The following is a 14,877-nucleotide window of genomic DNA, read 5'->3' as shown; positions in this document are numbered from 1 at the left end:
TTTCTTTTATTTTTTCAAATGTAACTAGATAGTGATCTTCCCCATTTGTTAAAGAAGGAGAAGAAAGGAAAGATAATTCTGTAGCACACTCAGAAAGTACTGCTACTAGTGTCCACTAGTAGTCCACTACTCAGTGTCCACTGAGTCATTCTGTGAATCTGCATTGTCCCACCATTTTTTTTTGTATTTATAAACAGCAGATGCTGAATCTCCTGTACTCCTACACCTGGTGGATGTTTAGGTGAAGGAAAGTGGGTATGATTATATGCAAGCCTTCTTTCCTGGATGAGTTCTTGGCACATTGTCAGTGTCTGAGAAACACCTGTGGTTTGGCCATTGTCATCCATGACCACATAGAAATATAAGATTTTTTTGTCAGCATGAAGACATAATCAACATGTAAGCCACAATCAAAATTTCAATGTATCATTGACAAAAATGTTCTTGAAGAATCTATTATATTTTATCTATCACTTTTCAGAGGAACTTAACTAGGGAAATGGCCCTCCTGACCCCAGATTCACTATTTCCTGAATAAATGTGTGCTGCTAATGTAGAATATTTAGGAAGACTTAGTATAAGCCTGGGATGCAGCAGGGGTAACAAATCTATAGTTGGCATAGAGGCTCATTTTTTGTTCAAAAGTTTTTGAGCTTTTGACCTACTCTTGGTTTATAGTGTCATATAAAAATGCAATTTGACTTTAAACAGAAAAATAATGTATTTTCCCTTGTTATGTGAGAGTGGGGGGCATATGTCTGTTTTCACACAGAAAAATGATGGGATCTTGCTTATTCCTTCAATTCAAGAAAAGATCCTTGCTTCAAGTTCTCGTATCAACCCACTCAACATATATCTGAACATAGCTATCAATATATATCAACATAGCTGTTCACAACATGAAACTGGTCATTAAGAGTTGGTACTCTATTCCCTCAAGGTGGCAAACTATCATCCTGTTGCTAAAATTTTTTTAAGAAGATTAGTTATTTGTGAGGCAGAGAGGGAGAGAGAGAGAGAGAAAGGTCTTCCATCTGCTGGTTCACTCCTGAAGTGACCGCAATGGCTGGAGCTGGGTCAATCCAAAGTCAGGAGCCAGGAGCTTCCTCCGGATCTCCTACTGCTGCTCATCATGGGGCAGCAGGGCCAATAGAGCTCCTGAGGGCCAGCCTGGGGAGCTCAGGGGCCAAGCGGGATGATGAGTGTGGGCGGCAAAGGAACCACACCAGAGACGGGAGATCAGTCAATGCCCAGGGTGCAGCCGAGTTCTTGACTTTATTGGGAGGGGAAGAGCTTTTATAGACACAGAAAAGGGGCTGTCCAGTGCACAAGGGAACTGAGCCAACCAGCAGAAAGGTAAGGCAGGACACGAGCTGGGCACACCCTCAAGGGCCAATCACAGCCGAGGACTCATACTATTCACGAATACGGAAGTCTCCTATCAGGCTATGTACCTACCCGGCGGGCCATCTTGGATTGTTGGAAACGCTGAGTCACCGGGATGTGGAAGTGCAGCAAACTCGAGCAAAGGCTTAGCAGCCTTGTCAAGTGAAGGCTTAGCAACTTTGTTTCCTTTTTGATTGGAGCCCCCTGCATCCCACCTGGGTGCAGGGGCTCAAGGACTTAGGCCATCTTCCACTGCATTCCCAGGCCATTAGCAGAGCTGGATTGGAAGTAGAACAGCTGGGACCAAAACTGGCGCCCATATGGGATGCCAGTGCCACAGGTGGAGGTTTAACCTACTACACCACCATGCAAGCCCCTAACATTTTCATCTTTGGGGAGAGTGTATCAGGTTTAGAGATACTAAGTTTCTATAAGGTCAGCTATCCAAGCCAGAATTCTAGGAGCTATATAATACTTATATGTTGTAGTTACTTGTAAAAACAATATATTAAAGTGTTATTTGGCATGCTAATGTAAAATTGATTGCTTTATTCACGAGACTGTTAAACATTTGGAGGGGAAAAAAACTCTTGAGAATTTTGGATCAAAGTCTGAACCCTATTGGTTTAGGGATTAAATTATCCTATCTGAAAAATCTTCAAGTAGAGAAATTAACATCTAAATTTATCCTGAACCAATGATATAGCAAAAAATCAAGAACAACCTATTTTGCTTTTCTGAGTAAATACTGTTTTATTTATTTATTTGTCTTGAGATAACATTTTAAGTTTACATTTAATCAAAGGCTTAATGGCTCTACTAAATAAAGAGTTCAACAAATAAAAAGTAAAAGACCATAGTCCAGTGGGAAAATTGGCAAGGACTATAAACAGTAATCAAATGAAAAAATGTTCAACTTCATCCATATAAATTTTAAGATAGACACAAAATCATTAGAGTTACAGTAGTATACAATTCGTATCAGTTTAAGAACAGAGCCTATTTGGAAGAACATGCTCTCAATTCAGGAAGAACAGAGTAATACAGATAATACCCCACTAAAGAAAGATGTGTTCATAATTTAAAATCACAAAATAGCAAAAGGCACAACTCAACCAAGCATATGTTAGCAGATATATCTGGCAGCAGACCAGGATCATTAAGAACTCTAGACAATAAAATGATTTAATGGACATTATAAAATATTTATAAATACTATTTAAGAAATAAAAGAGGGGCCGGTGCTGTGGCTCACTTGGTTAATCCTCCGCCTGCAGCTCCAGCATCCCATGTGGGTGCCAGGTTCTAGTCCCGGTTGCTTCTCTTCCTGTCTCTGCTGTGGCCCGGGAAGGCAGTGGAGGATGGCCCAAGTGCTTGGGCCCTACACCCGTGTGGGAGACCAGGAAGAGGTACCTGGCTCCTGGCCTCGGATTGGGTAGCTCCAGCCGTTGTGGCCATTTGGGGGGTGAACCAACGGAAGGAAGACCTTTCTCTCTGTCTCTCTCTCTCACTGTCTAACTCTATCTGTCAAATAAAAATAAATAAATAAAAAGAAATAAAAGAATAAAAAATCCAAAAAGGAGCTTTAAAAAATGACTACACAAATGCAGACATTGTAGAAATTAAAAATATACTCTAAAAGTAGATGAAACATATTAAACTGATGATGAAAGACAATGAATTAGCTGGAAGATGGACCCGGATGTTAGGAATTTCCAGAATGTCAGGGAGAGAGAAATGGGGTTTGGGGGCTACACAATGGAAAAAGTATTGTGAAATGTGTATAACAGAATGAGATAATCCAATATATAACTAATAGGAATGACAAAGGAAGACTGTAGAAGGAATGGAGAACTGGCAATATTATAAAACATAATGGTCAGGGCTGGTGCTGTAGTGCAGCGGGTTAATGCCCTAGCCTGAAACGCTGGCATCCCATATGGTTGCTGCTTCGAGACCCAGCTGCTCCACTGCTGGTCTGGCTCTCTGCTATGGCCTGGGAAAGCAGTAGAAGATGGCCCAAGTCCTTGGGCCCCTGCACTCATGTGGAAGACCTGGAGGAATCTCCTGGCTCCTGTCTTCCAATCGGCACAGCTCTGGCCCTTGCAGCCAGTTGGGGAGTGAACCATCAGATGGAAGACCTTTCTCTCTCTCTGCCTCTCTGCTCTCTGTGTAACTCTTTCAAATAAATAAATAAATCTTTTTAAAAAACATAATGGCCAACTTAAAACCCATATAAAGTATTAAAGTATAGAGAATAGTATAACAGACCTTCATTTTTCTAACACTGTGCTTCAACAATTATTCACACTTGACCCAATTTATTTCTTTCACAATGATCTCCACCACAATCTTTATTTGCAACAAATCTTAGGTATTATATTACTTCTTCTATAAATAATTTAATATATATATATATCTTGAGGATAAAGATTCATAAAAATAATAACGTTGTTCAGTAAAAAGTAGTAATTCTTTTTTTTGTTTGTTTTAAATATTTATTCATTTATTTGAAGGCAGAGTTACAGAGAAAGAGAGAGAGCTCTTCTATCCGCTGATTCACTCCCCAATTGGCCACATCAGCTGGAGCTGCGCGGATCCAAAGCCAGGAGCTAGGAGCTTCTTCCAGGTCTCCCAGGCAGGTGCAGGGCCCCAAGCACTTGGACCATCTTCCACTGCTTTCCCAGGCCATTAGCAGAGAGCGGGATCGGAAGTGGAGCAGCCAAGACTCAAACCAGCGCCCATATGGGATACCGACACTGTAGGAGGCAGCTTTACCAGCTTTACCAGCCACAGCACTGGCCCCAAGTAATTCTTTAATATTAAATATGCAGTGTTTGAATTCTTCAGTTGGTTTACAAAATTTTTTTTAACAATTGATTTAAAATGTAAACATGGTCTCCTGTTTCACTTAGTTGTTAAATATCACAAGTCCTTTTTAAGCCATGGCTTCCTTCTCTTTGTGTTTGCTCAGTTGTGTTTGTTGAAGGAATTGTTTATGTAGTCTTTTTGACTTTTGTATCTTCTGTATTTTGTTAATTGCAGGGTTTCAGCTTTTAACGTGTGCCTACAACTCTATACAAGAGTATACAACCTGTAGGCTGATGAATAGACTTAGAATCTTGATCATATTCACGTTAGATTTTTGGCAAGCCATGTTATAGTAGAGTGGTATACTTCCTATTGCACCACATCACGAGGCACAGAATGTCTAATCGTTCTTTCTGTGATTTGAAAATTAGTAATTTTACATGTTCCAAGTCTGATTCATTCATTCTAAAGGCCCTCAGATTTTATCTCTTGGCTGTTATTGCCTAGATCCTTTACTGCATGAGTGTTTGCATTTTATATTCCAATTTTATCATTCCTTCTGCATTTATCAATAGGAATTATGGTTGTTTAGAGACTTACATATTTATTTGAAAGAGTTACAGAGAAGGGGAGAAACAGAAAGATCTTCCACCCACTGGTTCACTCCCCCTGATGTTTACTCCCCTGGCAAGAGCCAGTGCTGGGCCGGGCCAGAGCTGCTAGTGGAGATGAGTGGTACAGGTTCTTGTCTTCATGCAGGAAAGAATTCAGACATGAGACAGAGAACAGTGGTAAGCAAGGTAGCAAGGTTTATGGGGTTGGGGAACCTTTCAGAATGGATGGGGCAGGATCTGAGAGAGAGAGTGCCCAGTCACACAGACTGGGGAAAGCAAGGTTACGTGGTTAAACAGAGAGAATCTACCTGGCAGGCCAGGTGGGTGGCTTAGGAGAGAGCTGAGAGCTGAGCATGAAGTCCATATTCAGACTGGGGCTTATAAAGGAAAGGAGTCCAGTTCTGCCCCCAGTTTCTCCTTCCCTTCCTCCTCCAGGACAGAAGGTTTGCTGAATGTGAATTAGGTGAAATTCCTCCCACGGGTCACTAGTTAGTGCTATCTGACCGGGCTGGGCAAAGGAGCCTCCCCTAGGGGGCCTGCCTTGGAGGAAGGATGTAAACGTTTTATTGCTCAATAGTATCAGGCCAGCTAACCCATTTGGTGCTGAGAGAGGATTCTCCTGGGGAGCTTTCCTTGGTGGGGAGGCTGGGACCACCTGTAAAGTTATCCAGGTATGGGTGGGAGTTTGAAGTGTAAAATACTGGGTTGCTTCCAAGTGAGCTTCTGCAGAGGCTTTGTTTTCCTCGGGCCCCTCTCACACACAAAGGCTAATTTCTTATTTCCTACCCAACAGAGCCAGGAGCCTGGAACTTCAGCCAGGTCTTCCACATGGGTGGCAGGGGCCCAAACACTTGGGCCATTTCACACTGCTTTTTTTCAGGCCATCAGCAGGGAGCTGGATTGGAATTGGAGCAGCCGAATATAAAGTAGCATCCATATGGGATGCCTGAATTGCAGATAGTATTTTACATATATGGAATAAAATAATCAAATACTTTCAGGGATTTGCCCAATGTTATATAATAATTCATGTTAGAGTCCTTATTCCAACTCATGTTTTTTGATTGCTGATCCCATATCCTTTCTAGCACACTACTATGTTAACTAAGTCCTTATCAGTTTCCTTGTGTGCGTTTTGTTTTTCTTTGGTAGACCTGTAAGACTTGGTCCACTTTCTTTTTTCGGATGCCACCAGTCACTAGCTTCCAAATTAGCAGTAAAGAAAAAAAGATATATTTCCATGATTTCTCTCCTCATCCAGCCTTCTATGGGATGAATGCCACCTATTCCTCTGTTTTATGCTTGTAAAGGTATTTTCTTAATATTTGCTACTTTTTTTTTTTTTTGGCTGTCTCATTAACTGCATCTCCAGCTGACCTCCTTCCTCCATTGCACCATGGAGGTTTGGTCTTCATGACAGCCTCTTGGTGAGAGGCTGCAGAGGCTGGATGAAGTATTACACATGATGTATCCACCTGGAATTTGGGCACCAGTTGTGTCTCTTCCAGACACACCCTGTCCAACAGCCTTTCTCCTATCTTCATTTCTGTGTTTAAAAGTTGTTGGGGTCGGCGCCATGGCTCAATAGGCTAATCCTCCGCCTTGTGGCACTGGCACACCGGGTTCTAGTCCCAGTCGGAGCGCCAGATTCTGTCCCGGTTGCCCCTCTTCCAGGCCAGCTCTCTGCTGTGGCCAGGGAGTGCAGTGGAGGATGGCCCAAGTGCTTGGGCCCTTCACCCCATGGGAGACCAGGAGAAGCACCTGGCTCCTGCCATCCGATCAGCGCGGTGCGCCGGCTGCAGCGCGCCTGTCGCAGTGGCCATTGGAGGGTGAACCAATGGCAAAGGAAGACCTTTCTCTCTGTCTCTCTCTCTCACTGTCTACTCTGCCTGTCAAAAAAAAAAAAAAAAAAAAAAAAAAAAGTTGTTGGCTTTCCAGAGTTTTAACTTAGGCAAATCCTGACACCATTTTCCTATTCTTTGTCTGATTTATGACCAGCCCCATTGAAATTTCTGGATCTAACTAAACCTCTCCTCTTTCTGAAATCCTCCCATTCCTAGTCCAGGATGCAGAAGGTTGGGGTGGGTGCAATTGCTTCTTCTTTTTCAGTTCTCCCTCTGTTGCATCTCTCTTCCCTTTTAAGATCTTTTTGTCTTTAGCAATCTTCATTGCTTCTGATTTCCTTGAGGTATCCCCTGATTGTCCTTAATTATTTTACAACTCAGTTGCCAGTCTCCACCTTTCATTTGCCTTTAGTTTGAACTATGTCATCTCTTGTTGCAACAGGAATAAACAAGGTGTTTATGAAGGAGGATTCAGTGACTTCCACCTAGGGATTGAATTAAATTGGTATCCTGAGAATCTTGTCTCCTGCTCTTGCCTCAAATTCATGTTAAGAAAGATATATTAAATAAACTAATCATAGCAGTTTTGGAAAACAGTAAAGGGAAAGGTTATTTTTATGCCCCCAAAGTATGATTATCCTTAGAAGACAGAAATTTGATGGAATCCCATTAGAGAAAAGAAGCATAGCCTAACTTCTCTAATAGGAGAATATAGCTGAGTAAGTTCTAAAGTTATAGAACTCTGGAGACAGGAACATAAGTGAGGGAAGGAGATCTCCAGGATAATTAATAGTGTTCATGTTTGGGGTATCCCAGTAACAAGTTAGGCATTTTGATCCTTCCATTCTACTTTATTCCAAAGAAGAATCAGTTGTAGTGCTTTCCCATGGGGCCAAGAGGTCAGGCAGTGTTCCTGGTGGTTGGAAACATCCAGAAACAATGAGAAGCAGACTGGTCTGGAAGCGTCCAGCTCCTGGGGCACTCTGCCTGCCATTACATCCTGTCCCTCTCTCAGGGACACTGGAGGTGGCTGTGGTAAATGTTTATGGCTTCACAAAAGGCTAATGATCATCAGAAGTACAAAGTTGAGCAAACACAAAATGGCTGATCCTTGAAAGCAAACAGCACAATGGAGGAGAGATACCAAATATAATCACTAGAAGATCCAATTCCCAAAGAAATAGAGGCAAACAGTAATTAGAATACTGTAAAGTAATTAGTGGACTCAGAGCAGTGTGAGAAAGTGTTGCATGAATAAAAATCAACAACAGACACAAGAAAGTAAAAGTTTTTTGTTGAAATACAAATAAAGAAACAAACCCTTAACAGACGGGTTATGCATAAGAATGGACACAGGGAGAACACTTGGTGATCTAATGAGCAAAGCTGAGGAATCTGTCCTAGAAACAGCCCACAGGTCAGAGAGCTGGAAAGAATGAAAAAGGAGTTAAGGGATGCAGATAGATCAAGCAGTTCCCACATGTGTCCATTAGGAGTTCCCAAAATGAGAATGGCAGAGTGGAGTGGAGAAGCAACACTCTATGACATAATTAAAGAAAAAATTGTGGCACTGAACTGAGACAAAGAACTTAAAAGGGAAAATCTTCTTCAGTACCAAATAGGAATGACAAGAAAGTACTACTCAAAGAATTATATACCAAAATTTCAAAAACAAGGATCCTAGAGAAAATTCTGAAACTTTCCATAAATAGCAAATATCTATATAGGAACAAAATACTTGCTCCAGATATTTCAGCGGTACAGGATGCAGGGAGATAAGGGAGCAGCTCTGCTAAGTTGTGAGGTGGGGAATAATTATGTGTATATGATTTTATACCCAAATAATACAAGATTCACCTGGGGGAGAAAATAAAGTCATTTTCATATTACAGAAGGATTCAGAAATTTTATGTATTTACTTATTTTTAGATATTTATTTATTTATTTGAAAGGCAGAGTTAGAGAGAGAGAGAGAGAGAGAGAGAAAGAGATCTTCCATCTGCTAGTTCACTCTCCAAATGGCCACAATGGTTGGGGTTGGGACAGGCCAAAGCCGGGAGTCAGGAGCTTCATCTAGATCTCCAACTTAGGTGAAGTACTTGGGCCATCTTCTGCTGCTTTCCCAGGCACATTAACAGGAAGCCAGATCAGAAGTGGAACTCAAACTAGCACTCATAAGGAATACAAGCATTGCCAGTGGCAGCTTAATCCACTGTGCCATACACTGGTGCCAGATTCAGAAATTTTAATGCCCATAAGACTTATCTTTTCTGGCTGAAGGGAGACAGATTTATTAGTAATTTATTAGTCTAAATAATTGTTTCTTTAAATGATAATTTGGGGAGGAAGTGTTTAGCCTAGCAGTTAAGATGCCAGCATCCCAAATTGGAGTGTGTGAGTTCAATACCTGGCTTTGGCTCCTGATTCCAGATTTCTGCTGATTCAGATACTGGGAGGCAGTGGTGATGGCTTAAGTAATCGGCTTCCTTGTGCTCACTTCGGCAGCACATATACTAAAATTGGAACGATACAGAGAAGATTAGCATGGCCCCTGCGCAAGGATGACACGCAAATTCGTGAAGCGTTCCATATTAAAAAAAAAAAAAAAAAGTAATCAGGTTCCTGCCACCCATGTGGGAGACTTGTATTGGGCTCTTGGCTTCTGGCTCCAGTCCCCAAACCAGCCCTGCCATTGTTGGCAATTGAGGAGTGTCTGTCCGTCTCTCAAATAAGTAAATAAATAAAAGTAATATAAAAATAATAATAACAATTTTTAGCTAAATTTCCTGGAGATTTAACAGATGAAATGAAGAGTGGTTAAGAGTAGGAGGGGTGGGATGTAAAAACCATACCCACCCGCCTGTCTAATTTGAAGGTAGGATTTATTTATTTATTTTATTTCTTTATTTTTTAAATTTTATTTAAATTATACAGCTTCATGTATTTCATATATACAGATTTAGGAACATAGTGATACTTCCCCACCCTTTCTTCCCTCCCACCCAAGCTCCAACCTTTCTTCATCCTCCCTCTCCCATTCTGAAGGCAGGATTTAGAAATAGATTAATTTGAGACATCGATAGAAAAGATTTTAAAAAATGTATAATTGTAAGTATTGTAGAAATAGAAATAAGATGAATAAATTCTGTATTATTAGATTAAAAGTAGTACAAAGGAAACTGGCCTGATGTAACTTATGCAAATAGTGATAGAATAACAATGAAATACTAAGAAGATAATAAAAAGAAAACTCAAAATTAGATCACAATAGAGCATGTTGTTCATTACAAAAATGAAAAATTTGGTCATCTCAACTGTTAACTAAGTAAGGAAATAACTGTTAAATAAGTAAAGAAATAAGGATGTTTGCAGTGGGAGGGCAATTGACAAAAGTAGTTATAACAATTTTGTAAAAATAAAAGGTATAGTTCACAAGGAAGTTAGTCAGTCTTAAACAGTGAGATACCTAATAACACAGTGCTGAAACTTTTACAGCAAAATATAATAGAATAAATTGAAAAAATCCACTATCATGAAGAAAGACATTCAAAAATTGGTAGGTCAAATAATAACAAAAATGATCTAATAGATTGTTAACGTAAGATAAAATCACTTAAAGTATGTTAGTTTTCTCCAAGGGCTATTTGGCAGTGTCTGTTAGAATTTAAATTGTTGAAATCTTTTAACCCACTTCTTTGTGTACATTGAAGAGAAATTCTGGTATAATGAAGCATTGGTAACACTATTGTTAAAAATATATGGTAATTAAATATTTTGAAATCATGGGATTCCAAACTAGATTACAAAGTAGATTTATATATACTTTTCATAAAATTATCTAAAAGTATTTTTGATTAAAAAAGCAATTTCAAAAAAATACAAACAATAACATCACTGTAAAGAAACCATGGAGGGGCCGGCGTGTGGTATAGCAGATTAGAGCTGCGGCCTGCAGTGCCAGCATCCCATGTGGGCACCGGTTCGAGATCTGGCTGCTCCACTTCCAATCCAGCTCTCTGCTATGGCCTGGGAAAGCAGTAGAAGATGGCCCAAGTCCTTGGGTACCTGCATCCGTGTGGGAGACCCAGGAGAAGCTCCTGGCTCCTGGCTCCTGGCTTTGGATCAGCTCAGCTCTGGCTGTTGCAGTCATTTGGAGAATGAACCAGCGGATGGAAGACCTCTCTCTCTTTCTCTCTCTCTGGCTCTACCTCTCTCTAACTCTGTCTTTCAAACAAATAAATAAAAAAAAGAGAAACATGGAAATTAGAAATAAGGAAGATATTCTTTGTTTATCAAAAAGGGAACATTGGGATAAAGTTAACTATAAGTGAGAAAGGAAGAAGTATTTTTAAAAAATTGGATCTCTGTCTCTGAAGAGTTCAGGATTTTGGAAAAAGAGTATCTACAGGATAAGTGGGAAATGCCAAAACTGAATTAAAATGTGGATCATTTTCACACAGAGAAAAACAGGGATTTTCCTACAGCTCCCTAAGATGTGACTGTGACTAACTATAAACAGCATTACAGTGCTCAAAAAATAATTCCAGACACATGATCATTGCTGCTCCTTAGAAATGGCACAGATGATCACAGCATAGCCCCATGTTAGTTACATTGATCCAAAAAAGCTTAAAAATAATTAGATCTATGCAATTGTGTACACAAGTAATGAAGAAAACAAAGCCCCTGGGATCTTAATGATTGTCTCAGTCAGTGAAAAGTTACGTGCATACATAAACACATCTAATTTTCTCAGTCTCACTGGGTTTTCTCCCATTGGAGAATAGTATGTTAACAAACCTGTGCATATCTGATGCCATGGTACTTATGGTGCAAATGGTCTTAGATCCTTAATACCTAAGCCCTGCTGCACAGGGAGGATTCCCTAGTCTGTCCTTACCCTAGTATCTGACCAGCAGGTAGCATTTACTCTTTGTTGTGTGTGTCTGTATATATTTGCATTTAGAGTAGAAGCAGGTAGTTATTTATTTGAAGTAGATTCTCATTTATGAATTACTCATTTATTGCCATTCATTGCTAAGTGTTTTCACATACTTAATCTCATTTAACGTAGCCACCAATTTTTAAATTAAAGAAGGTAAAGCTCAAAATGATCGTGTAACTCTTCTAGGATCACCTAGGCAGGGGCAGACCTGGATTTATCCTCAGAGGTCTTATTTGATTTTCATTGCATCACTGAACATCATACCTCTCATACTGTCACTCATATTTTTCATGTATATATTTTCTTATACAAATATAAGATGTACCCCATATTTGTGGTTTTTTAAACCTGTGATGCAATCCTGCTACTAAATAATGAAGACAGAAATGCATTATTCTTACATTCATAGGAAAAATTGTATCAGTTAATTCATAGGAAAAACTGATTAAATAACAATGGTTTCATTTCATCACCGTATGGAATTTAAAAATTTTTCATAGTAAGGCTGATGAAGAATAGAGTACCAAACCTTTCTCTGAAGGGAGGAGAGAACTTTTACTTTGATTTTGGCCTTGTCTAAATAAGGTTGGAGTTTGTGAACTCAAGAGGCTTCCACAGCCTTGGCAGCTCATGACAAGAGCCTCGGGTGATTACTGATGTCATAAACAAGAGTGTCAATTGCTAAATCAACAACGGGAGTCACTGTGCTCTTGATCCCCATATAGGACCTCTGTCCTTCATGTGTTGTACTATGAGAATTAATGGTAAAACTAGTCTTCAAAGAGTACTTTATACTTTGTGTGTCTGTGTGGGTGCAGACTGTTGAAATCTTTACTTAGTATATACTAAATTGATTTCTGTACATAAAGATAATTCAAAATAAATGTTAATGAAGAATGGGATAGGAGAGGGAGTAGGAGATGGGATGGTTTGTGGGTGGGAGGGAGGTTATGGGGGAAGAACTGCTATAATCCAAAAGTTGTACTTTTGAAATTTATATTTATTAAATAAAAGTTTTCTATTAAAAAAAGGAAAGAAACGTCTCCCTCCTCAGATGTTCCAGGACAACGTGATCCTCCTTCTCTCAGGAGAGCTCGCTTACATTCCAGAGCAAAGACAAGGGCGCCCTCTCTCTGGAGAGGAGGCTGAGCAGGTCACCTGCAGCTGCACATGAATCAGTTTTGCCTAATTTGGGGATTTCTCTCCTGTGACGCACTTAGGTAACATCCAGTCCTCATTTTGTCAAGCAGTTGGAACTGGGGCTTTGAGATGTGGCTACTGATTTTGTTGTGATTAATAGCAGCCTTTGTCTGTGATCCAAAGCTTGTATGTTTTGTCAGTGCATGTGCATAAAACTGTAGGGATCTCTTTTGTTAGCTTGCAAATAAGGCAACATTCCCAATCCTTAAAAAAAAAAAAAAAAGAATAGAGTACCAATAGTTATTCACCTACAGTATTTTTGCTAAAAGATATTTTAAATGTTAAGATATTTCAAAAAGTTGCAAATATTCCATTTGGCCATTCAGGTATCAACACATTATTGACTATGTTCCTCTCGAAAGAGTCACATTGTGGGCCGGCGCTGTGGCTCACTTGGTTAATCTTCTGCCTGCGGTGCCGGCATCCCATATTGGTGCTGGGTTCTAGTCCCTGTTACTCCTCTTCCAGTCCAGCTCTCTGCTGTGGCCCAGGAGGGCAGTGGAGGATGGCCCAAGTGCTTGGGTGTCTGCACCCACATGGGAGACCGGAAGGAAGTACCCGGCTCCTGGCTTGGGATCAGTGTAGCGCCGGCCCTAACGGCCATTTTGGGGGTGAACCAACGGAAGGAAGACCTTTCTCTCTGTCTCTCACTGTCTGTAACTCTCTCTCTCTCTCTCACTGTCTAACACTGCCTGGCCAAAAAAAAAAAAAAAAAAAAAAGGAGTCACGTTGTTTCTGGCAGTCTTCTGTTATTTGATAGTGTGATAGTGTTCCTGAATTATTATTTAGTAGTGTATTTGCTTTGACAGTACTTACTTTTCATGTGTGAAACTTGATTTTTTTCAGTGAGTCTAGCTTGTTACAGATAAGCTAGGATGCCGAGGTTATCTCAAAACTATGGGATGTTGTGCATGAGCTCCTTTTCTTTTTCTTTTTTTTTTTTTTAACTTTTATTTAATGAATATAAATTTCCAAAGTATGATTTATGGGTTACAATGGCTTCCCCCCCATACCGTCCCTCCCACCCACAGCCCTCCCCTTTCCCACTCCCTCTCCCCTTCCATTCACATCAAGATTCATTTTCGATTATCTTAATATACAGAAGATCAGCTTAGTATACCTTAAGTAAGGATTTCAACAGTTTGCTCCCACACAGAAACATAAAGTGAGGAATAATAGATGATTTTTTTTTTAAATGATGATGAAATCAGATCCGACCTATTGTCATGTTTAATCCCAGTGAGAGTCAAGTTGGGAGTTGATAATTTTTTTTTTTTTTTACAGAGGATCAGTTTAGTATGCATTAAGTAAAGATTTCAACAGTTTGCACCCACCTAGAAACACAAAGTGAAATATATTGTTTGAGTACTCATTATAGCATTAAATCTCAATGCACAGCACATTAAGGACAGAGATCCTACATGAGGAGTAAGTGCACAGTGACTCCTGTTGTTGACTTCACCAATTGACACTCCTGTTTATGGCATCAGTAATCTCCCCATGCTCCAGTCATGAGTTCCCAAGGCTATGGAAGCCCTCTGAGTTCTCCGATTCTTATCTTGTTTAGACAAGGTCATAGTCAAAGTGGAGGTTCTCTCCTCCCTTCAGAGAAAGGTACCTCCTTCTTTGAAGACCTGTTCTTTCCACTGGGATCTCACTCGCAGAGATCTTTTGCCAGAGTGTCTTGGCTTTCCATGCCTGAAATAGTCTCATGGGCTTTTCAGCCAGATCCGAATGCCTTTAGGGTTGATTCTGAGGCCAGAGTGCTGTTTAGGACATCTGCCATTCTATGAGTCTGCTGGGTATCTCACTTCCCATGGTGGATCACTCTCCCCTTTATTTATTCTATCGGTTAGTGTTAGCAGGTATTATACTTGTTTATGTGCTCCCTTTGACTCTTAGTCCTTTCATTATGATCAATTGTGAACTGAAATTGATCACTTGGAATTGTGAGATGGCATTGGTACATGCCACCTTGATGGGATTAAATTGGAGTCCCCTGGTATGTTTCTAACTCTACCATTTGGGGCAAGTCAGCTTGAGCATGTCCCAAATTATATATCTCTTCCCTCTTTTA

General features: G+C 40.2%; 1 non-coding gene across 1 annotated transcript; it reads left to right on the top strand.

The window, feature by feature from the left end:
- Positions 1-9,144: 9,144 nt before the first annotated feature.
- Positions 9,145-9,251, top strand: LOC127484963 (U6 spliceosomal RNA). Its single transcript, XR_007912168.1, has one exon. It is a non-coding gene; the product is annotated as a U6 spliceosomal RNA (small nuclear RNA).
- Positions 9,252-14,877: the final 5,626 nt, after the last annotated feature.

The sequence above is a fragment of the Oryctolagus cuniculus genome, chromosome 1 (assembly GCF_051225735.1).
Source record: "Oryctolagus cuniculus isolate XC-2025 breed Fujian yellow rabbit chromosome 1, ASM5122573v1, whole genome shotgun sequence".
NCBI lineage: Eukaryota > Metazoa > Chordata > Mammalia > Lagomorpha > Leporidae > Oryctolagus > Oryctolagus cuniculus.
The sequence above is the reverse complement of the archived record's forward strand: the minus strand, read 5'-3'. Positions and strand labels throughout refer to the sequence as shown.